General features: G+C 43.7%; 1 pseudogene; it reads left to right on the forward strand.

Annotated features, from left to right (window-relative positions):
• The first annotated feature begins 9,793 nt into the window (after nucleotides 1-9,793).
• The window catches only part of LOC143439925 (peptidyl-prolyl cis-trans isomerase A pseudogene), a 46,388-nt pseudogene continuing 32,347 nt past the window's right edge, over nucleotides 9,794-23,834 (forward strand).

Below are 23,834 nucleotides of genomic sequence, written 5' to 3' on the forward strand. Positions count from 1 at the left end.
ATTGAATGGGGGAGGGGGCTGGTGAAACTGGGTCAGAACATTGCAGTCAGTGTGAACTCAGTTCTCTTTTAAGCTTAATAGCTTAATACAACACAGAGAGGCGGTACTAGTCAAACATACCTGCCTGTGTGTGAACATACTCACATGTACATATATCTCTTGTGTTAAGGTCTTTCTCAGATAATATGTAAATAACTGGGCCTAGTGCTTTGCCTATAATTCTAGTACTAGAGGAGCTGAGAAAGTGTAATTGAAGGATTGCTGTGAATTCTAGGGCAGCCTGAGCTATGTAGCAAGACTTGATTCAAAATATTAAAACAAATCGATCAATCAAACAAACAAACAAACAGATAAACATAGAAAACAGAAAGAAAGGGAGGGAGATGAGAAAGAGAAGGGAGAGAAAGGAAAATAGAGAAAGAAGGAGAGAGGAAGAAAGATAGGAAGAAAAGAAGGAAGAAAGGAAAGGGGAAGGAGACTTCAGGTTATTTGTATGCTCTGAACCTGGCTCCTGATTAATTTTGTGAATAGAGATGTTTTCCTCCTAGGGATGTTGGATATTAAAATCAATAATCACAGGACGGGGTTGGTAAGGCATCTACCTTCCAAGCATGAAGGCCTGTGTTTGATCCCCCACACCTACACAGAAACCAGGTACAGTGGTGGATACTTAATCCAGTGTTTGGGAAGACAGAGAGAGGTGGGTTTCTGGATTCCATGGATGACAGTCAGCCAGCCTATTTGACAAGCCAGCCTATTTGACAAGCTGCAGGCAAACGAGAGACCCTGTTTCAAAATTAAGGTAGATTGCACCTGAGGAATGATACAGAGGTTTCCTCTGCCCTTCACAAACACTACATGCTGACAACTGTAAACATTCATGAGCACATACATACACCAATAAGTTCATGAAAACCTCCATCTTGCAGAAAAGTTTTCCCTAGAGATAGACAATAAAATAACGCAGAACATACCTCTCAGTAGTCTAACAATGGCACACAGCATGCCACTGTGAACGACCCACCTCATGTGACCCACCTTCTGAACACGGTCCCACTTTCTGAGTGGGATGGGGACTCCCCATCTGTGGTAGAACCAGATCCTTCCAGTTACATGCACAGTCTGGCTCTGCAGGCTGTCCAACCTGACAACCTCCCCAAAGGCCCTCAGTCCTCTACCTGCCTTAGGGCTCTCAGCAATAGGTGTCCCGGCCATGCTAAATCCCAACAGGGTAGGTCACAAAGTTGCCCTCATTGGTCCCGCATGGGTAGGAGGAGACAATTCAGAGAGTTCTACTAAGTCTGCTCATCCTTAACAACCTGTTTGAAAATATAGAAAGTGGCCCAGCCAGGCTGGGACTATGGCGTTCACCCAAATTAGTATCTATCGTATGCCAGCCTATGTGTTGTCTCTCACAGTAACTATAGAGAGTGAACCATATAGACATATCAAGGAGAGAGGCCAGCTGCTACTTGCTTGTCATCTCGGGGTCTTGGTGCTTTGCTGCACCATTGGCTCGTAGTCAGAAGGAGGGACTGTTAACAATGGAGAGGGCAGGGGCAGACAGACTCCAGAACTTACTTCTCAACCTGCCAACTTGTATGAAGTCCTGTTTTCTGAGACCATGGTGGTTGTTCTTGGTTAGTAATTCATGTAATTTGACACAGTTGAAAGTCCCACATATAACCTACAAAAGGAGTGTGTGTGGAGTGTGGTGTGTGTGTGTGTGTGTGTGTGTGTGTGTGTGTGTGTGTGTTTGGGGGAGAGACAGAGAGAGAGAGGGGAGAGAGAGACACAGAGACAGAGACAGACAGAAAGACAGAGAGACAGACAGAAAGACAGAGAGAGACACAGAGACAGAGACAGACAGACAGACAGACAGACAGAGAGAGAAAGAGAGACAGAGAGAGAGAGAATGAATGAAAGAATGAATGAACGAATGAATGAATATCATGACTGGAAATAATCCTGAATGGGGATTCTGAGCCTGTGAACCTACACTAACATCAGGGTGATCCCAGAGCTCCCAGGAGAGTGAAGGACATTCATTCAGCAAACCAGGGCCCTCATGACTGTGTCTGTTGAGGAAAACAGTGGTGACTTTAGAAGATTTGATTTGGAAGGGGAAAAGAGAGAGAGAGAGAGAGAGAGAGAGAGAGAGAGAGAGAGAGAGAGAGAGAGAGCTGTTCCCACCCCCACCCCCACCCCCACCCCTGAAACTTCATCTCTCATAGCCTTTTGTTGTTTTAAAATTATATTCATTAACAAATCCCCTGGGAAAGCTCCTGTCGCCCAGCAGCGGCTTGAAGTCTCACTGTGGAATGCGTAGCCCTGATCCAAGATTTTGCACAATTCCAAGATCTCAAAAAGTTGAGAAATAAAGGAGTTCATGCAGCACAGTGTGGGCTTTGCAGGGACACAGCTCCAATGCAGCAGGCATCTACCATGAAAGAACCTAGTTCTTCTCAGCCCCGCCACGCCCACTAGCTACACAAGCCAGCCTCCAAGAAAGTGTGGATCCCATTCTTAACATCCTACCAGAACCCTGAGAGAGCCTTCTCTAAAGGCCTTTGTCGTTTTCTTCACTTTCCATACGTTTATAATCCCTGTGTATCAAACACGATGACAACTTGAAGAAAATCATAAATGTATTTATAAAACAATCCGTACATCCTTGCGGCTGAGCCTGTGCAAGGTGGATTTGTCTCCTTAGAGGTGACTGGGGGTCAAATTCTCATCCCCAGCTCACAGGGGGATGAATCAAAATGCAACCTCCAAGAGCCTAGCACTCCCATGGCTGTCTAGAAGCAAACTGCTGCTTTCTCTTGTCTCCTTTGCTTCTTCCTATACACTGCTGTCCCTCTGGCTGCAACCGGCAGAGAAGGATCCGACTCAGACTTCCACAGCTCAGCCTTGCTCACAGCCCTTTCAAGAGACTGCAGGGTCAGCTTGACTTCAGCACAGAGACGGGGACTCTAAAGTGTTGCTGCTCCAGTGTGAGTTGCTACAGGGCCTTGTGTGTCTATCAGTCTAAAGACTTATATTTGAAGGTTGATCTGTTTTAACTGATTGTCTGGGCAAAGATAAGTTTCCCTAGGCAAAGTCGGTGATGGCCACGGAAAAGATTGCTCCAACAATGAACAAATTTCTTCTAGGCTTTCCCATTTCCCCATTGTGTTTTCAAGCACTAGGTAAAGTCACCATTGGTGGCTAGCTGGGAGTTAAGCCATGTCTGTGTTATTGTATTAGTGCTGTGGTGGATGCTAATTGAGAGTGCCAAGTTTGGAGCTAACAACGCCCTGGGTTTAACCCACAATGGCCAGAATCCCCACACACATACATGAACCCCAGAGACATCATATAGAGGAAAGATCTTGGCTCAGTATCAAAGGCTGGGATTTTTGCCAGCCACGAAGGAATAATAGCACAGAAATCTGAGACCACATTTTTTGCACTTAACAAAGAAATAAAACTGACAAGCTCGTGACAAGCAATATGAGACATCTTGTCCCACAAGAATGGCTTTCCTTCATCTGTGTTTCCCAGTTTCCTATTGATCTTCCTGGCAGGACGCACCATGCCCATGAACACGTAACAAACATTCACTCATGGTGACAATATCTATCTGCCCGAGACAATACCCTGCCTGTCTGATGTCACTGGCATCATGCCACCCAAGTCACAAACACAAGCAGCAGGTGGGTACTTGGAACATCAAAAAGAGTGTGTGGGGCCTCAAGAAAGGCACCCTGTAAGGCCCGCCCCTCCTGCACCACAGCATAAGGAAGACATCTCAGGGGCTTTTCCAGACAAATCAGAGTTTCACTCAGCTAGGGCATTTAATTAGACTTTCAAAAGATAAATTATTTAAACAGGGTATTTCACACCGCAAAATTGCAGGCAAACCTGCAAGTCCTTTTAACTAAAAACATATTACTGGGTAGGGAACAAAAACTATTTTTGATTTTTAAAAATTACCCAATAACATAACAGTCCTGACAAGGATGGATCTTGTTTTTGATGGGTAATCCTGTTTGAGACTTGCAGGAACTCAGTTCAGAACACATACACACACACACACACACCCATGCCCCAATTATGCGTGTGAGCTAGACTCCGTTAGCACAAAAGCTTCCCTGTCTTTTCCAGGTAAATATAAAACATCCTGTTAGTGCTTTTAAACTCTTTGACCACACAACAAAAGCCCTAAGACCTCTCTCTCCAGCAGTGTTCTAATGAAATCTAACTGGGAAATGATAAGGAGATAGAAATCCATGGCCCCGAGACGTTGCCTTCTAATTGCCAATTTTACCCCTTGCACTGAGACATTAATCCTTGAAGAATAGAAAGCCAGCTTGCCAATAACCCAGCAGAGGAGGGCATGGGAGTGAAAGGGAGGAAGCCCACACAACCCTGGGTGGGAGAAACTGCCCTTGGCCCCTGTTGAGTCTGGCCACGGACATCCTGCCAGTCCGGGTGGCTCCTCCTTGCCTCTGGAAGCCAGCCCAGGCCAGTATTGGTATTCAAATTAGGCTGCCAATCTCTGTGGGCACCTCTCTCTGTAGACTGTCCATCCGTCCACGACTTGAAAAACAAACAAACAAACAAACAAAAAACCCCCTAAAAAACAAAACAAAACAAAAATCCAAAAAACAAAAAACAGATCTCTGATCCAGGGAGATCCAGCCAGACTTCAGACTGCCTAGAATCCATGGGTTTGTTCACAGGATGCCTTGAGGTTGGGGAGAGGGTGTTTTCTCTTCCCCAGCCTTTCGTTTTATTAAAACAAGAATAGCAAGAAGACAATGAATCTCCAGCAGAGACTTTAAAAAGAAGAGGAAGGGGGCTGTGCAGAGTCAAGCTAGTCATTCACGGCTGAGCACTGGTTTCTATGGGAACAAGGCTGGCTTTGTGCGGGAACTTCCCGCTCAGCTCCCCCGCCCGCCCTCAGTGGGACCAGTTCCAGCATCCCAGCATTGTGTTTGTGTGGTCAACTTTTCTTCTGTCTCTTCACTCCTCCTGCCCCAGCAACAACTCCCATCACCACAGACACAAGAAGAAAAGAGAACTCACAGCCTCTAGGCCGAATTAAGTCACCATACAAAGGTATCCAGGCAACCAGGAGCCAGCGGACTGCCGGACTGGACTGCCCGGGAGAGCTGGGCCCATCATCCCATCTCTTGCCTCATTTCTTATTCTGTCCCGAGCCACCCAGAACTTCAATTCCCTGACTCTTTTCATGCAATACCCACATCACACTCAGCTTTTAAATTAAGCTTCCAAGCGCATAAAAATGCGACGGATACACAGGATTCTGTTATTTAGAAGTGACAGTGAATGGCAAATGGTCAGTATCAACTTAAACTTTAAAGTTTCAGTCTTTGAAATGCTCGTGCACACATTCACCATGCATGAACACATGGGGGAAGGAAGGAGAGAGGCTTCCGGAAGTTTTTTGGCTTTGAAGAGGCAGGGAGGAGCTCAGTGTTCAAAGATTGTGTGGGTCAGGAAGGACAGGAAGTTCAACTTCTCTGTTTCACAAGGTGCCTTTAATTCGGCACTTTTTACTTTACTAATTTATTTTGATTTTTAAATTTTAAAAAGGAAATATTTATGAACATCCTACTCAGAAGCTGCCGTGGTAAATATCTCAGCACATTAATCCGCATCACTTAACTACCTCTCTGGACTTCATGAGAGAAAAATGTGTATTTCTGAATAGTGTTTATAAATCACAACTAAACTATTTAGGGCTACAGATATCACAAGTTTCAACACCATTTTTACCAAGTCCCGTGATGTTCATGGCATCTTTGAAATACTTTATAATTTCATATTTACTTAAGAGAACTGCAGTTCACTTTTCTTTTGCAAGATTAAAAAAATGTCTATTTTATTTCAATTCAAACTTGTTTAAAAGGAAAGAAAGTTTAACCCATTTATGTGTCACCAGATTGCAACCTTAGTTTTAAAGAGCATCATGGGATATATGCCATGAAACTCCGGAGTTATTAAAGATTGAGAGCCATTTCCACAATTGGCGAGTCAGAAAAAATGGCTTGCTCATACAAGTCGGAAACTATCTTTCAGTCTGTCTTTTCTTCATTTATTCATGAGTATCAAGCCGATGTAGAGTGAATCAGATGACACTTACTGGATTACATTCCTCAAGCCTCAGGGAATAGACCCCACCTGTGGGTGGAAAAGCCCAAGGCAGGAAGACACATTCCTGTCCACAGAGAAAGATGCAAGCCATCTAGGTGGGGCTATAGCCGGAAGAAGTGAAAAAATAGTTTACCTGAAATAGTTGATAATGATCATTTAGGGTAGGTTCCTCTGAAATGTTCCACTGTTCTGGGTTACTCCCCCCACCTTGGTCTTTCCAGTGTTACAACCTGTTGGTGTTCAAACTTTGTAAAGCAACCAATCATGTGTAACCACGTGAAAATACAACCAATCGTGTGTAACCGCGTGAAAATTCCTCCCTTTCCCTATAAAAGAAACCCCTCAGCTTGCTGGCCTTTTGTCAAAATTCTGTTCCTGCGTAGACGAGCTGTTTCAACCGTTGACTAGCCAACTCCCCAATAAACCTCGGCTGATTGCATCCAGGTATGGTTTCTTGTGATCTTTGGGTGGTCATGATTTCCTGAGACTTGAGGAAGGGTCTCCTGAGTCTGGGGGTCTTCACCACATCATCCCAGAGTTGAGAGACACGGCCAGTCTGTATACGTCATTTCCATTTCAGCACCTTGTTGATTTTTGTCTTCTTCCACAGAATTTGCTGGCGTCATTTAGCCCAGTGGGCTTCCCTTCCTAACACTGAGACCCTTTAATACATTTCCTCATGCTATGGCTGCCCCCAACCATAACATAAAGGCATATTTGTTGCTATTCTATAACTGTAAGTTTGCTGCTGTTATGCATTACAACGTAGATATCTGTGTTTCCAGGATGGTGTCAGGCGATTGTTGAGGGGTCACGACCCACAGGTTGAGAACCACTGGCTTAGACCTTAAGTTCTCAAAAACAGAATGAAAATTCTGTGCATGTTGTCATCTTCTCTCCCCTCCTCCCCCCTCCACTTGCCTCCCCTCCCCTTGTCCCTTTGTTCTACACCAACTTCCTCATGCTTTGCTGTGTTGTTACAGCCTTAAGTCTTCACGGTGGATGTTGTGAATCCTAATTCTGACTAGAATGGCAATGATTGGTAGAAGGTGACAGTCACTTCCCCATACAGGGCACAGACATAGAAGATAAGGGAGAGCTGCTAGTTATGGCAGCTATCCAGTTAGGGCTAGAGGAAAGGAAAGAGGAAAGATTCTCACACTTCCACATGTGACAAGAGTCTGGGGACCTCTCTTCAGAAGCCCAGGCTAAGCGCTTCCTTCTCTGCCTGGAGAAGCAGTTCCTTCCAGAAGTTTCTTAAATCTTAAGTCTCCTCCTCATGACTATGATAGAGACACTCCCTGAAGCAGCCTGGAGCTCCTGAGAGTGGGTCCAGTTTCGTCTCAGAAGAACCTGAGAACAGAGGAATCCAGTGTCAAGGGCACAGCCTCCAGAACCACTTAGATGGCAAGCCTGTAGGTAGGCACACCTATCTGAATTGTCTGGATTCGGTCAGCCTCTAGCCATGCCTGTGAGGAATTCTTCTGGGTAGACTAGCTGAAGTGGGGGGACCCACCCTCAATTGGGCAGCACCAGTCTTTGGGCTTGGATCCTGAACTGCATACAAAGCACTGGTGTTCATCTTTCTCTAGCTCGTGACTGTGACATCATGAATCCAGCTGCCTCGTGTCCCCGCTTCTGTGATTTCCCTAGCCCTAATATTCTGTGCCCTTGAACTGTGAGCTCAGATAAACTCTTCCTCCCGTGAGTTGCTTCTGTCAGGAACACAGAATGCACAGCATCAGAGAAAGTCTATGAGTCTGTAAAGAGTTTGGCTCCATGTTCGCAGGATTCACAACTGTGACAGAACCCCTTCTAAGACAACTTGAGAGTAGGCCTTTCCTTTGGCTCCTCAGTTCATGTCCTCAGTTTGTGCCCTGTTGCTTCTGGGCCTCCACAGGGTGAGACAGAAGAATATCAGGGAGGGAGGGAGGGAGGGAGGGAGGGAGGGAGGGAGGGAGGGAGGGAGGGAGGGAGGGTCTGACTCAGGAAAGCTGCTCTCTTCATGGTTGCCCGGAAGCAGAGAGAAAGGTGTCAGGGGACCATGGATAAGCTATATCCTTCAAAAGCATGCCTTCATGTTTCACTTCCTCTAACCAGGCTCTTTCTGCCCATTCATCTGTAAACTCATCAGTAAATTAACCCACTAATGACTTCAGGACCCTCGGGACCAAGTCACCTCTCAACAGTGCCACCAACTGGGGACTAAGCCTTTAATACCAGAGCTCTCCAGAGAGATACTTCTTATCACATTGACAAAGACCCAGTTTCAATATTTTCCCCTTTCAGTGCAACACATAGTCAGCCTTCCACTGAAGACCCCCCAAACTCGGGAGACCCTTCCTCAAGTCTCAGGAAATCACGATCACCCAAAAATCACAAGAAACCATACCTGGATGCAATTAGCAGAGGTTTATTGGGGAGAGTTGGCTAGTCAACGGTCAAAACTGCTCGTCCATGCAGGAACAGAATTTTGACAAAAGGCCAGCAAGCTGAGGGGCTTTTTTTTTTTTTTTTTTTTTAGCACGGAGTGGGGAAAGGAAGGAATTTTTGAGCGGTTACACATGATTGGTTGCATTTTTGCACAATTACACATGATTGGTTGCATTTTCGCACAGTTACACATGATTGGTTGTTTTACAAGTTTTGAACATCAGCAGGCTGTAACACTGGGAAAACTTCAAGGGGGCAGGGTAACCAAGAACAGTGGAAAGTTAGCTAGTTCTTGGAACCACCCAGATGACTTGCATCTTTCTCTGTGGTCAGGAATGTGTCTTCTTGCTTTGGGCCTTCCCCACCCTAAGGCTTGAGGAATGTTGCTCTTCCCTGAATGTATCCGGGGCAGTGGCAGTAAAGGCCTGAAATCTTACATCCACTTCTGAGTTCTGGAACCTGCACACTTTCTGCTCAGGTCTAAGGGCAAAGAAAAAGCCTGCATATATTTCACAAAATGGTCTTTATAATTTTTCCCTCTACACCACCACAGCACGTACCATGGCTCACCTCTGAGCACAGCTTTGCACAATAAAAGGCCTGATAGCTGTGTCCTAGATTGTCGTCTGTTGCTATGGTTAAATAAATAAATAAATAAATAGCCTAGTGCTGGTGGCACACACCTTTAATCCCAGCACTCGGGAGTGTCAGGCAAGCGGATCTCTGTGAGCTCGAGGCCAGCCTGGTGTACAGACAGAGTGAGTTCCAGGACAGCCAGGGCTATTACATAAAGAAACCCTGTCTCTAAATAAATAAATAAATAAATAAATGACTGACTGAAAGCTACTTGAGGAGCATTGAGGAGGAAAAGGTCTGTTTCATCTCACGAGTTATTGTCTATCATCACAGAAGGCAAGGCAGGAAGGAGCTCAAGCAGGAACCTGGAGGCAGGAACTGAAACAGAGACCATTTAGAGGAAAGCTGTATCCTGGCCTCTTCTAGCCAGAGAGGGAAACTCCCGCCAGCTCCTGTCATCCATGCCTTAGTCCCTCCTGACAGCAGCAGCTGTACTAGAACCTCTCAACTGGAAGTTCTCCTAGGCTCGACACCATCTCTGATCTGCTGTGAGAATCTATGGTTATGGGTCTTGTCAGAGAAGCCATCCATTTCCGACCTCCATGCTAAGTACTCAGTAATGGCACCTCTGGGTCTTCAGCTAGATAATGAAGACAACATATTTTCAGAGCAATTACAGATCAGAAGGTGAGTTGTAAAAAAAAAAAAAAAAAATCAAAACAGTGTTGACAGCTATAGCTTCAGATCTCAAAGACTGGCTTTTTCTAGTAGCATATGGGACTGTCCAGGGAGAAACAGGTATCTCCTGCAGAAAACCTGGCAGTTGCCACCTTATGTCAGATGTGTCACAAATATGATTTGCACAAAATGTTCCATTGGTGAAAATCAGACATTTTTATTGGCTCCTGCAAATCTATGTTACTGACAGAATATGCTCAGCGCACACACGCACACACACACACAAAGGGTTTTAAACAGGTGGCAAATAATAATCATGGCGGGGTGTCTGCCAACCATAGCAGGTTAGTTCATTAGATGAGGAGAGTGGACCCATGCATGATGTACTGAGATCTGGCCTCTCAGACCTCTGTATTCTGTCTGTTTTTGTCAGTTAGTTTGCATGCTTAATCAATCTCTTGATTATTTACTGTTTGTTTGGTTGTTTGTAATCTGCAGAGTAGGCTGTAACTCTACAAATCCTAGGTGGCTTCTGAATGCCATGGGGACATTCTTGAAAATGCCTTTATCTCGATCCCCCCACTCCAGATCCACCGCATCAGAGTACCTGGAAGAAGAGTCCAGTGGCAAGGGCACTCATAAACCAATTGTGCAGGTGAGTGATCCTGCAAGGCTCTGAGCTGAGGTTTTGTCTGGGTCAAGTCCAAGTTTAAATCCCATCCTGCCATATACCTAGGTAAGGTGCCACACCAAAGAAACCTCCAAGAACCAACGTTCCCTTCACACAGTGAGGATTCTAACACTGATCAGGACTGACTTGAAGACTACCTGCCATGAACATAACTGTACCAGGGCCTAGTACAGTCTTTGGCAGCCATTGCAAAATGTCTGCCAATCTATCCAAGGGGCTTTGTTACAGCCTTCATTGTTGGTTGCTTGCAAATCTATTTTTATGACTGACCTCAGAGTCTTTCCCCTGGGCTCACTGTTTCTATCCCTCTGTCTTACCCCACCCCCAGTCAATATGGTGGCTGTCTTTCTTCACACTTGACACAATCTATATGATTGAAGCCTATGAAGGTTGAGCACTGTGAGGAGCGGGTGCGCTTGAGCACCGCTTCTTGTCGGTTTGCTCACTGCGCGCTTTTCCCTAACTGAGCCACAACCGCAGAACTACTGTGCAGACTCACTGCCACGCAGGCTCGGGCTGTTTGAGGTGCACCAATGAGGCATGCCCACATGGCAGGTGCTGATTGGGACAGGCAGGGGTATAAAAAGGACGGCCGTTAAGGGGCTGGAACAGAAGGCATCTAGAGATAGGAGAGGACAGAAGGGCATCCAGAGAGAGGAGAGGACAAAAGGGCATCCAGAGAGAGGAGAGGACAGAAGGCCATCCAGAGAGAGGAGAGGACAGAAGGCCATCCAGAGAGAGGAGAGGACAGAAGGCCATCCAGAGAGAGGAGAGGACAGAAGGCCATCCAGAGAGAGGAGAGGACAGAAGGCCATCCAGAGAGAGGAGAGGACAGAAGGCCATCCAGAGAGAGGAGAGGACAGAAGGCCATCCAGAGAGAGGAGAGGACAGAAGGCCATCCAGAGAGAGGAGAGGACAGAAAGGCATCCAGAGAGAGAGAGAGAGAGAGAGAGAAGAGAGGGGTTTTGAGAAAGAGAATAGTTAAGGATCCTGAATAAACTGCGTTGAGAAGAACTCCGAGTTTCGTCATTCCTGTCTGCTGGTCGGATAGAAAAGCGACAGAACACTAGTGTCTCATTTCCTCGGCTGCCGTCTCCTCTATGTCTCCCATTCTCTCTCAGGTCCCTAAATCCAACACCTGCCTGCCACCACCACAGTTTGCCATGTTTTCAGACAGTTGGTGTCTTGGTGTCTCTTCTGATGACCTTATTTGTATAGGTTATTTTTTCATTGCTGATTTCGCCCCACCCCCACTGAAGTAGAAGCTGTGCCAACTGTGTGTGCTCGTGTCTAAGTCTCTGTCCTCAGTCCTGAAGAGTCGAGTGGGTGCTTAAGGAGCGTTGGCTGACTAAACAAACATGTGTACGAGGCAAATACTACTCATAGGTTCATAGAGTCAGTTTTTAGACTCATCACTAAAAAATCTACCAAGTCAAAAACCTAGAGTACAAACTCCAGGCACAGGAAATCCCTCCATAAATATCAAGAGAGATTCAGCCTGCCCAGCACTCAGCCAATCCTGTCTGCTGACAGGGACTCTGCATATGAGGGAACTACACAGACATCAGAGGATGCAGAGAACGTGGTCCTGCGTTTCCATCTTCCGCTTCAGCCTCTTTGTGACTTTGTCTTCTCTCTAAACATCATGGTATTAGAAACAGGCCTCATGCTAGAGAGTCCACAGAAGTCCCAGCAGCCCCTGCCACACTGGGGTTGCTTTAAAGGAGCTAGAACCTCGCGGAAGCAGTAGCTCTAGTTCTGAGTGGAGAAGAGAAATCAGGAACCCTGTGAGATAGACCTAAGCTTGGTGTGTTTAGTATTTGCAAAGAAGGAAAATGCTCTCTCTCTCTCTCTCTCTCTCTCTCTCTCTCCCCCCTCTCTCTCTCTGTGTGTGTGTGTGTCTGTCTGTCTGTCTGTCTCTGTCTATTTCTCTCTGTGTATGTCTCTGTCTTGTCTGTCTTTCTCTGTGTCTGTCTGCGTCTGTCTGTGTCTGTTTCTCTGTACATGTCTGTCAATGTCTCTCTGTCTGTCTCTCTCTCTGTGCCCCAGTCTGTCTCTCTGTCTCTCTGTGTGTGTCTCTCTCTGTATATTTCTCTCTGTGTATGTCTCTGTCTGTCTCTGACTTTGTCTCTCTGTCTCTCTCTCTGACTATCTATGTTTGTTTCTCTGTACCTGTCAGTGTCTCTATCCATCTCTCTGTGTGTGTCCTCTGTCTCCCCACCCCCTCTCTCTTTCTCCTCAGCTATATTTATATGCTTTAAGTAACTCTGACAAGCAACTAAAGCCCTTCAATATTACACTCCAATGTCATAATCACACTTCCAGGGGCTTGGCATACTGGGGTCACAGGAAGCCACAGCTTTGATGGTGGCTTGGTCTCTATTCAAGTGAACTGTCTTCAGCCCAGAAGCCCCATTCTTTACCATGCATGAGCTGTGTGCAACTTTATACCTTGCTGGGCTTTGGTGGTGGTGGCTGGTCAGTGGGCTGTACTTTGTTTTTAATGTTTCCTTTCTAAATTGACCTTTTGTCTGGTTAATTCTTGAGTTGCTTTTCTTTTCCTTAGGACACACCATCAAACAGTCAGTCATTTGGTTTTCTTCCTTCCTTCCTTCTTTCTTTCTTTCTTTTTTTGGAAAGAGTTCCTGTCTTTTCAACATACTGTTTACTTATCTTTTTTCTTTTATACTTTCTTTTTATGTTTTCCCTGGCTTATTATAAAACTTTCTTTCTCCTTTTGTCTTTGTTGGTGTCTTGTTTGGATGCATTTCAGGGGCTTCAAAAGAATAAATTTGAATGTTGCCTAGAATTCAGTATTAAATTATACCCAGAGTGGTTGAACTGTGAGCTTTTCAGTGTGAAGAATTTCCAAAATGGGCTTATACACATTACATGTTTAAAAAAAAATGAATGAACTGTATACGTAGTTCTGCTTCAAACAATAGAGACGAAATAGAAGGAGCTTCCGTTCCCCCACGAGAGAAGGCTCCTTTTCAAGGTTTAGTAGATCATTGTCTAAAGAAGAAATGCCAAAGAGAGTTGGGTAAGTTGGGTATGGACCTTAAATGTATACAACTGGTCATAGATATGTTCCTGTCCTTAATATACATGGCTGATCCTAACATACATGGCTGTCCCTAGGGTATATGGTTGAACCTAAAGGTTATCTCTGGCCTAACACATATAGCCAAACCTAGTGTATGTAGCCACCCCTAAGGCAAAGATAGGACATTAGGGCTTTGCTTCTGGTCTTAACGCTTACTGCTTTGTCTAATTGTATGAATGAGTTTATAAAAAAAAAAAAAAAAAATGAAGCCAACTGCTGCTGTGTAAACCACGGTATAGAGGAGAGGCTCATAAAAATCTCTAACTCTTCACCTCCTGGGTGCCAGTGCAGAAGACTATGAACTTTCCTGGAAGACAGACAAGCAAACGTTTAAAAATAACTCCCAAAGGAGGATTAAGAATAAGCAGTCACTAGATAGACTGTCCCCAGCTACGAGCAAGCAGACTCACTGTACCCCACAGAGCCAGCCTCTGCCTTTGGACCAGCCAAGTTCTCATGTCCTGTTAAACGTGTGTCGGAGAGCTCTTCCTTCCCATCAAGGCACCTGCCATGAGTGCCGAGTGACCCAACAAGGTGCCAAATGCCAACTGGGAACACTGCAAAGCCACGGCTCCTACCAGCCAGCAGTGACCTGCTGAGCCCAGAAAGAACAGCTTTGAGTATGAAACAGAGAGATTCCAAAAGGATGCTTCTGTCCTGGGCAAGAGAACTCACCCAGGTCCATTCAGACAGTTCCCAATTGAGCCCCTGCCACATCCCTGTAATTTTGTGTCATAGACAAGGCACACACTGAATCCGTCGTTTACCTGGAACAGCTTAATCAGTGCTATCTTAGGATGGGCTCCCAGCCTCTCCAATCAATAATAAAATACTGGACAATAAGATCCTCTCTCAAAAATAGAATAAAATAAAATAAAAATAGTTTAATTGCATTTTCTGAGATACCCAAGCCATTTAGGCTACAAAGAAAACTCATGAAATAGGTTTAAACTATGGCTTGAACTTGCAAATCAGCTAGGCTCGTGTGGTAATCTCTCAGATCAAAAAGAGGAACAATTTTAAACATGAGATGAAACGTCGTTTCTTGGAAAAGCATTATCTATTTATCTATTTATCTATCTATTTATTTATTTAATGTGCATTGATGTTTTGCCTGTATGCATGTCTGTGTGAGGGTGTCAGATCTCCTAGAACTGGAGCTACAGGCAGTTCTGAGTTGCCAGGTGGTTGCTGGGAGTTAAACCCAGGTCCTCTGAAAAGGGCAGCCAGTGCTCTCAACCACTGAGCTACCTCTTCAGCCCCTGAGAAAGGATTTTTAACTTTCAATATTTTGTTTGTGTTGTAGGAAAAACTGACTACTAATAGGCTCAATTTAAATAAAGCAAATTGTGCATCTAGCGCAGCTCAATTCGGATAGGGAGAGTTGAGCGCTGCCCTCTGTTTCCGGTCCCAGGATGGACGGCTCAAACTCATTATTTCATCATACAGCATATGAGGACAGCACATGCCAGGATGACTGTACACTGAAAAAGACAGAGGCTCAGAGACACTGATGATTTGCTCATAGCCACACAGCTATACAGTGGAGTAGCTAGGGCTTGCCTGGGGCCTCCCAGAGGCCATGTTATCTAAACTCTCAATCACTCAGAGATCACCCCAAGACCTCACAGAACCCTCAGAGTGAGGATACGACCATCTTTAAATAAACAGCTAACGCCATTCAATCAAATTCATAGAAAGTACTATGAAATCAGAAATGAGGGTGGATTAATTATTTTTAAGTTCTCTAGGTATTGTGATCCTAACCACTTGATCATAGAATTATTGCCTGTCCCCGTTCATTCAGTCCTAGTTGTTTTGTGAGCAGTAGACTGTCCTTGCTGGATCCTGGAGGCGGAATAGTCAAGGTCAAGAGTCTATGGGGCCTGGTTCCTCATGGAAGGCTGTCCCTGAGCTCCAGCCTCACAGAGAGGGAGAGGCTGGGCAGCTCAGCTCAGCTTGATAAAGCAACTTTCCCCTCACAGCTCATCACCTCCCAAAGTCTCTACCCACCACCCACCTCCCACCTCTACACCATCATCTTGGAGGTGTGGATTTTAACATATTCAGTTTTTGAGGGGATGTCTGCATTCAGCTGCGCCGTGATTCTATTTGTAGCAGCCTTTTCTGGTTTGGAAAGGGACAGAAATGCATCTTATTCAACCGTTTGGCTGAGGCCACCTGAAAGACATTTGCAGGTGGCCAGAACTTCCTGCGATCCAGGCCTCCAAGGGCCCATTGGAGGGTTTTAATGGCCACATAAATGCATATCACTCATGCCTGTGAGGGAAAGACTATAGTGGAGCTTCCTAGGACCTTCTCTTCAATTGCATAGGATTGCTTAGCTACCACACCCAGAGAGAGCTCAATCCATCAGACAAAATACAACACAGACACAAAGTTTGTTTTGAAATAGTATCGCACCCCTTCCTCACAAACTACTGCTAACATTAGGTTGTGTTTCTTTGATACCTGACAGGCGCCACTCTTCCAGAAAGGCCAGTTGTCTGGCAATAAAGAGCGATGGGGTATGGGACAATTATGTAACAGCTGCAGAGATATAACCTGGATGATTTAGTATCTTCTACCACCCTAGGATACAATAAAAGTGAGGTTTAAATATGTATCAATAAAGCTGAAAGATGGAGAGACACAGAGAAGATAGACTTCAGTGTCTTTTCTTGGCATAATGGTGGTCATGTGTCTTAAGGAAGACAAAGGATCTAAGGGGCGGGGGTAGGACAAGGAAGAAGAAAACAGGGAGGGAGGAGAAAAGGGAAAGAAGGATGAGAAGGAGGTAGATAGGAAGGGAGGGAAATGGGAAAAGGAGGGTGAGAGGAAGAGGAGAAAAGAAAACGCTTCATGGTAGGCAGGATTTGAAAACAGAGTGGCAAGAGCCAACAAGACCAAGTCTCTGTGTCCCCAGTTCACACTGGGAACTCAGGTGTCCTGCTTCCCAGCTCGGGGCCATAGCCTCAACCCTGCCTGTCTCCTGCTCTAACCTGTCTCCCTCCGGTCCGTCCTTGCACATGGACTGGGCTACCTCTGTGCTCCCGCTCATTTGTCTTAGTTTACACCTCAGGTAACTAATACAGTCTCTTCATTTTTTTTTCTCCAAATGAGGGATCATTTCTGCCCCACTTTGATTCCATTTGTCCCTCTTTTCTCTCATTTTCTCTGTGGTAATCAGGCTTGCTTTGCTCAGGCGCACCTCTTTTCTCTAAACACCTTTCTGGCTTTCTTTTCTCTCAGATGTCTTGTGATCAAGGCTTGTGGTCAAAATGCAGTGGCTAAGTGCAGGGTGATGTTTTCACCAGGGCTCGTACCCGATAATGACGGCAGCACGTCACAGAAGTCACAGCAGTAAATGAAGGCAAGACAGGCTCACTATCTCCTGTGGATGCCACCTGGGGAGGAAGAAGGGAAGAAAGGCAGAGACAAAGAATGTACTCTGATGACCTAATGTGACATGACTGCCGCCTCTCTAATCTACGCTTTTCCCCACTTCCTAAGAACAGATAGGTAAATTTCAAACTTCAGTAGGATAGTGTACTTGTTGGAAGGCATCTCTCCAACTGACCTTTGGCTTACTTGGGAATCTCCAGGTATAGGACCTGTCACCTAAGTCAGATCGAAATCAAGAAGCACAGAAAACTCTGGGGAGAGTTACGTGCAGCCTCACTAAGAACTTCAGAGGCCTCTGAAGGTGTTGGGAGTCCCACGGGCCAGATCAGCTTGGATGAACGTCACTGTTGCTCTGAACATGGGGCAACATTATATCAGTAGCTGTTCCCACTGAAGCCTGGTGGATAAGATACTATGTTTCCAAGAATTAGGCGGGGCTGAGCTTTTCTGACCAAAAGAGGAAAACTAAAGAGAAAACCACATCCTGTTCCTTAAAAATCTGGCAGTAGGGAGAGGTCCTTCCCTGATGTGGATGGATTTGAATAAAAGATTCTAGAAAAGATTTCCAGATGTTGTCTGGAACAGACTCAGATGCACTAAGCTTGCACTGGGCAGATATGGGGGGGGGGGGAGGGGCATCTACCATTGTTGTTACTCATGTCCACTCTTCCCCAGAGCCCCAGCCCTCCCTACTCAGCTCTGCAGGCCTCTTCTTCCTCCCTCTGGCTGTTGCTTGTGTCTTTCATTTAAGAAACTCACCCAGAACTGAGTTTCCTCTTTGTCCTTTCTCCATTTCCCTCCCTTTGAGAGTAGCACACATTATCATGGCCACTTAAAACCAGGGGTAAAAAGAATGGAAAAATTAAAGATTCCATACCAAATCAACAGCACAAGTTAAATACAGGGATCGGGAAGCCGATTAGTCACCATGCAACTCGCATGCTCTCCGTAAGGTTACTAATAATGTGTGTGGTTAAAAAAAAATGACAAATAGAACTAACTTGACTTATTAGCTGCCATGGGGGTTGTTCAGTACTGTATACATTTATTACATTATAAAATATCTTTACACACATACACATACCATCACCCATCAGTGACAGATTTTAAGCTACTGTAAGGCAAAGATAAAAATGTCTTAGGCTGCTCGCTTTTAAGATGCTGCGCCATTATCCCTGGGCTTTCTGGATGCCCATAGATGCTCAGGAAATACCTCCTCTGCATGTGGCTAATGAAATTTAACCCTGCTTGTCATCCTCTGTCTAAGCTGAGACTCACATAAAGAAAATTGGTGGTGGTCAGTTGAAAGAACAGTGTTAGGAAAGGGATAATATTCTTGTCACCCATGTCCAACGGGTAATTTGGGGGGTGGAGGAATTCTAGGACAGCAGAATATTATCGATGAATTAAGAGGGCCATACCAGTAAAATGACCAGGCAGCTTGTGCTTCAAAATGGAAGACTTGTAAAGAAAATCAGAGCCCTGATTATTACTAATACACCTCTTACAGAAATACATAGTCCACCAGAGGTAGGGGGGTCTCAGCCCAGCAGAGGGGCTGTGTCAGAATGGACTTGGGAGATCAATGATATGAAGACAACTCCATTTCCTGAAATAAAAGTCAATACTTTTGAAATTTAAATTTTATTTATAGTGAGAAATACAAAGGTAAGGATACTTTTATTAATAATGAAAAATACCACTGCAACTCCCCAAAAGTTGCTATATTATTCTGGGAGATTCGTGGTGCACACTAATGCATTAAGAGAAAATCCTCTACAAGTAAACTCTGCTTCAGTTAGCATTTCTGAATCTTTGTGCAGCCACTTGCATTTATTCATTGGTTGTTGGGGGTGACATGCTCTCTGCCATTCACTGTCAACTTGCAGATGGAAACAGTTATCTACTTACATATTCTAATTTTAGGAGCAGGAAGAGACCTGGTATGGGTGCTGGGAGCCAAACTCTGGTCCTTAGCAAGATTACTACATGCTCTAAGATACAGAACTACATCTCCAGCACCAGGACAAAGACTCTTAATTAAGCAAACAGGCTAGCCCTAAGCTTGTACCACGTATAAAGGAAGCAAGGAAGTCAAGATACAGCATCTCAGCATCTCACTGAACCTCCTTTCTAATTCATTCTTGTCCTAGGACTGCCAGGGAATGTACCACAATCAGAGCAACACCTAAATCACTATTTCACAAAGCTTCCAGTAAGGCTGTGGGATCACCAAGGACTTGGTGTGTCCCCATAAGACACTTCCTAAACCCTTCATCCTTATAAAACCAAGGCTTGCATGAGATCTAAAGTCCTCGTACTGATCAGTTAGAAAAAGACAGATCATCAGACTGGAAACTAAACAAGAAACTTCTCAAAGGAGGTTCTTTAAACAGCACATGAACATACACAATGCACATGAGATTTAGTTTCTCAAGAAATACACTAAAAACATAAGATATCACTGTATAGCTATCATAAGATATAAAATTAAAAATACTATACCAAAGATTGGTAGAGGTGTGGAGCAATTTAACCCTTAAGTAACTAACATGGATACTTATTCCACTTTGAAAACCTGTCAGGCAGTACCTGGTTAGCCCATCACCCAGATATGACACTTCATGCATGAATATAACTGTGCACTTCTGTGCATCCAGAGATCTATACAGGAATCTTCGAGCAGCTATTACTTGTGACAAATCAAAACTAGACTGCAACCCAAATATCTGTTAAGACAAAACTATGTGCCTAAGATTATGGCATTTCACAGAGTGAAATACTTCACAGCAGTGCACAGGAGACACAAGAGTATTCAGTGATATGAGTGAGTCTCCGAAACCATGAGAAAGACAACGGAGGAAACCACGAAGTCCTGTATGATTCTGCTTCTGTGAAGTTCATGAACACAGAAAGAAATCCACACTTTCAGAAGCAAGGACAGTCATCACCACAAGGCAGCGACAACTGCCAAGAGCCATACAGGCTAACACTCTGTGCTTCCAGGAAGGTTTGACTTATAGGTATGAGCTGTGATAAAACAGACTCACTACAAGAGCTCACTGCTGTCTTCTTTGAAATTTGTGTACCTTCCTGCGTGTCATGAATGAAGAAAGTTTTTAGACTATGCATCTAAGAATGGTAGTGCATACCTACAATCCCAGCACCCAAGAGAATGAGATAGTAGGATTTATTTTTTTGTTTGTTTTTTATTATGTATTTGGTTTTGGGGTTGGTTATTTTTGTTTTGTTTTGGTTGGTTGGTAGTTTTTTAGGGTTTTTTGTTTGTTTGTTTTATTTAGAATACCAATACTCCTCAAACTATTCCACAAAATAGAAACAGAAGAAACATTGCCAAACTCATTCTATAAGGCCACAGTCACCCAGATACCTAAACCATACAAAGACTCAACAAAGAAATAGAAATTCAGACCAGTATCCCTTATGAACATTGTTGCAAAAATATTCAATTAAATACTCAAACACTGAATCCAAAAACACATCAAAAGCATCATTTACCATGATCAAGTAGGCTTCATCTCAGGGTTGCAGGAGTGGTTCAATATACAAAAATTTATCAACATAATCCACCATATAAAGAAACTGAAAGAAAGAGAAAAAAACACACAATCATTTCACTAGATGCCAAAAATGCATCTGACAAAAATCCAACACCCCTTCATAATAAAAGTCTTGGAGAAAGCAGGGATACAAGGTGCATACCTGAATATAATAAAGGCAATAGCCAACATCAAATTAAATAGAGAGAAACTTAAAGCATTTGCATTAAAATTGGGGACAAGGCAAGGGTATCCACTCTCTATCTCTTCAATATGGTACTTGAAGTTCTAGTTAGAGCAGTAAGACAACTACAGGAGATCAAGGGGATATAAATTGGAAAGGAAGAAGTCAAAGTGAAACTATTCACAGAAGATATGATCATGTACATAAGTGATAAGATGTGATCATGTACATAAGTGATAAGATATGATCATGTACATAAGTGATCCCAAACATTCTACCTGAGAACTGGTACAGCTGTTAAACACCCTCAGCAACGTGTCTGGATACAAAATTAACCCAGAGTAATCAGTATCCCTCCTCTACACAAGTGATGAAATGGGCTGAGAAAAAAGTTAGGGAGAAAAATACCTTCACAATAGCCACGAATAATATAAAATACCTTGATATAACTCTAACCAAGCAAGTGAAAAACCTGCATGACAAGAACTTCAAGTCTCTGAAGAAAGAAACTGAGGAAGCTATCAGAAGATGGAACGATCTCCAATGCTCATGAATCAGTAGGCTTAACATAGTGAAAATGGCCATTTTACCAAAAGCAGTCTACAGATTCAGTATAATCCCCATGCAAATTCTAACACAACTCTTTACTGATCTTGAAAGGACAAATTTACCTGAATGAATACATAGGCTGTAATTAGCAAACAAAATTTTGAAGCAGTTATCACAAATATATTCCAAGATTCAAAGAAGCACATTAACAGTGAGTAATCGCAAAGGTTTACGAGGACGTGTTTTAAAAGGATAAATCCCTAGAGCAGTAGAGTAGTGGCTCAATGGTTAGCAACAAGAACGGCTTACTCCAGAGGACCTGAGTTCAGTTCTCAGCACCCACACAGGGCAGCTCACACCTGCCCGTAACTCCAACTCTAGAGCTGATATCCTCTTTTGGCCTTTACATGCACCTGCACAAATGCACACACGGACACACCGATATACACATAATTAACTTTTCAAAAAGAAAATTTCTAGAATTAAAGAATATAATGAAATTTTATAGTTAGTTTGATGAGAAATTGAGTGGATTTAGTTACTTGAAGACAAACAGAATCATTTGTTCTGAAAGACTTAAAGAAGAGACACTAAGCAAACATAAATAGAGCTCAGACAATTGTGTGTGTGTGTCTTTCTCACACACACACACACACTCAAGCACATACATGCACACACTATACCATATAAACACAAACACGGCACCACACACATACTACACCACATAAACACATGCACACACACACACTACACCACACATACTATACCACACATACACACACATGCACTCACACACACTCATACTCACATGGGATATGGGATATATAACTGAAGCCTCAGAAAGAAAAAAAAAAAAAACAGAACACAAACAGAAGAAATTAGTTGAAGAATTGATGCTTGAAAAACCACCAAATTTGTTAAGTTGTTTGACTACAGGACACACTGAGACTGAATAAAGCATTTTAACTAATGCAAACAGTCAGTCAGAGTTGAGGCCTCTCCACTAAGCACCCCAAACACTTGAGATGCAAAGAGGTTTAGGACCTACAAGCACAACAGTCAGTTTGCCTGAAACTCAATGTTTATATCTTAACCAAAATATTTTCTAATGCTTTTCGATTACTGGTGGCGACCATGATTTGAAAGTAGAACAGGCAGTTCAAACCTGTGCCGTTTTCTTGAGATACCATCTGCCATGAGGATTGCTCACCTGGATCTACAGTCCTGACTTTGCAAGGCCAGTATACCTCACTGTTATCCTGTAAAGAGTCTCCCTTCCTTTCTGTATTGTGGGATGTTGTCACCATTATCAGCTCCCTCATCTTGGCTGTGGGCTATTATATTTCTCTGTTTTTCTTTTGCCTGGGGTATAACTACTTATTTCTTAATAAAACTGTATAGCAATCTTTTCTCCATGACTATTTAAGATTCAACAAAGACAAGAGAACAAAACACACGAAGAATACTCTCAGGATCTCAATAACTAAATTGGGCAAGATAACTATTCTCTTTAAATCTTCAACACCATTTTTTCCCCTAATATGTGGATTTATGATTTGTCAGGACAATGTCTGCCATGCCTTCTGTCATAATGTGAAAAAGAAAAGTTAATATATACTGAAATAAAATCCTCTCAACTACAAGACAAGAATTAGAAACACTTGCACACAAAATGAAAAATAAGTTCGCGTGAGTTCCAACAATCCAATAAATATATTAGCTAACATTATTCAACTGAATTGAGTAAACATTTATCAAGAGTCTACCGTGTACCCACGCTATATCAAGTTAGGAACTCTAAGTGGTTCACTGTGTAGTATACCCTTCAAAATAATATGATTTCATCTATGTGTCTTTTTACATGTCATATAAGCCCAGCAATAAAAATACTGACATAATTTAAAATAATATTGGGAAAAGGCCGCAGACTACATAGTAATAGTTTTACAAAGTTGAGATACGATCTTTTCTGCCTCAACCAGCTGTAAGTTGTGTTTTTTTATGGATGGCTTCTCCGACGTCCGGGAGAAGCAGAGAACTGGCCCCGGCAATAAACCTTTACCTTTATCTATCAGGTTTTCTTAGGTTTTGTATTTTTCTTAACTTTCCCATAGTGTCCATACATGCCAGAGTTGGGAGCCCGTGATCCCTGTCTTTAAACAGCTAACAGTCTCTTAAGAAGAAAATAAGGCAGAGGTACCACAGTCATTGTTACAGAATAAAAATTAGGTGCAACAGTTAAATAAATGCTCAGTTTAGAGTCCAGCCTGCTTCAGTGGGAACCTGCTTAATCAATCAAGAAAAGCTTTGGAAAGAGTAGATGTATAGTCTTCCAAAAACCATCCATGTGCAAGATGCAAGGGAACACCGGCTGCCCCTGCGAGTGCACCAGCCTCTCTTTCAGGTTCCAGGGCTCCCTGGACAAATGACCACTGTTGATGCTGTGTTGTTAAGAAGAGACATCAAAGCATTCCAATGACTTCTGCC

Source organism: Arvicanthis niloticus, chromosome 28 (assembly GCF_011762505.2).
Source record: "Arvicanthis niloticus isolate mArvNil1 chromosome 28, mArvNil1.pat.X, whole genome shotgun sequence".
In the NCBI taxonomy this organism is placed as follows: domain Eukaryota; kingdom Metazoa; phylum Chordata; class Mammalia; order Rodentia; family Muridae; genus Arvicanthis; species Arvicanthis niloticus.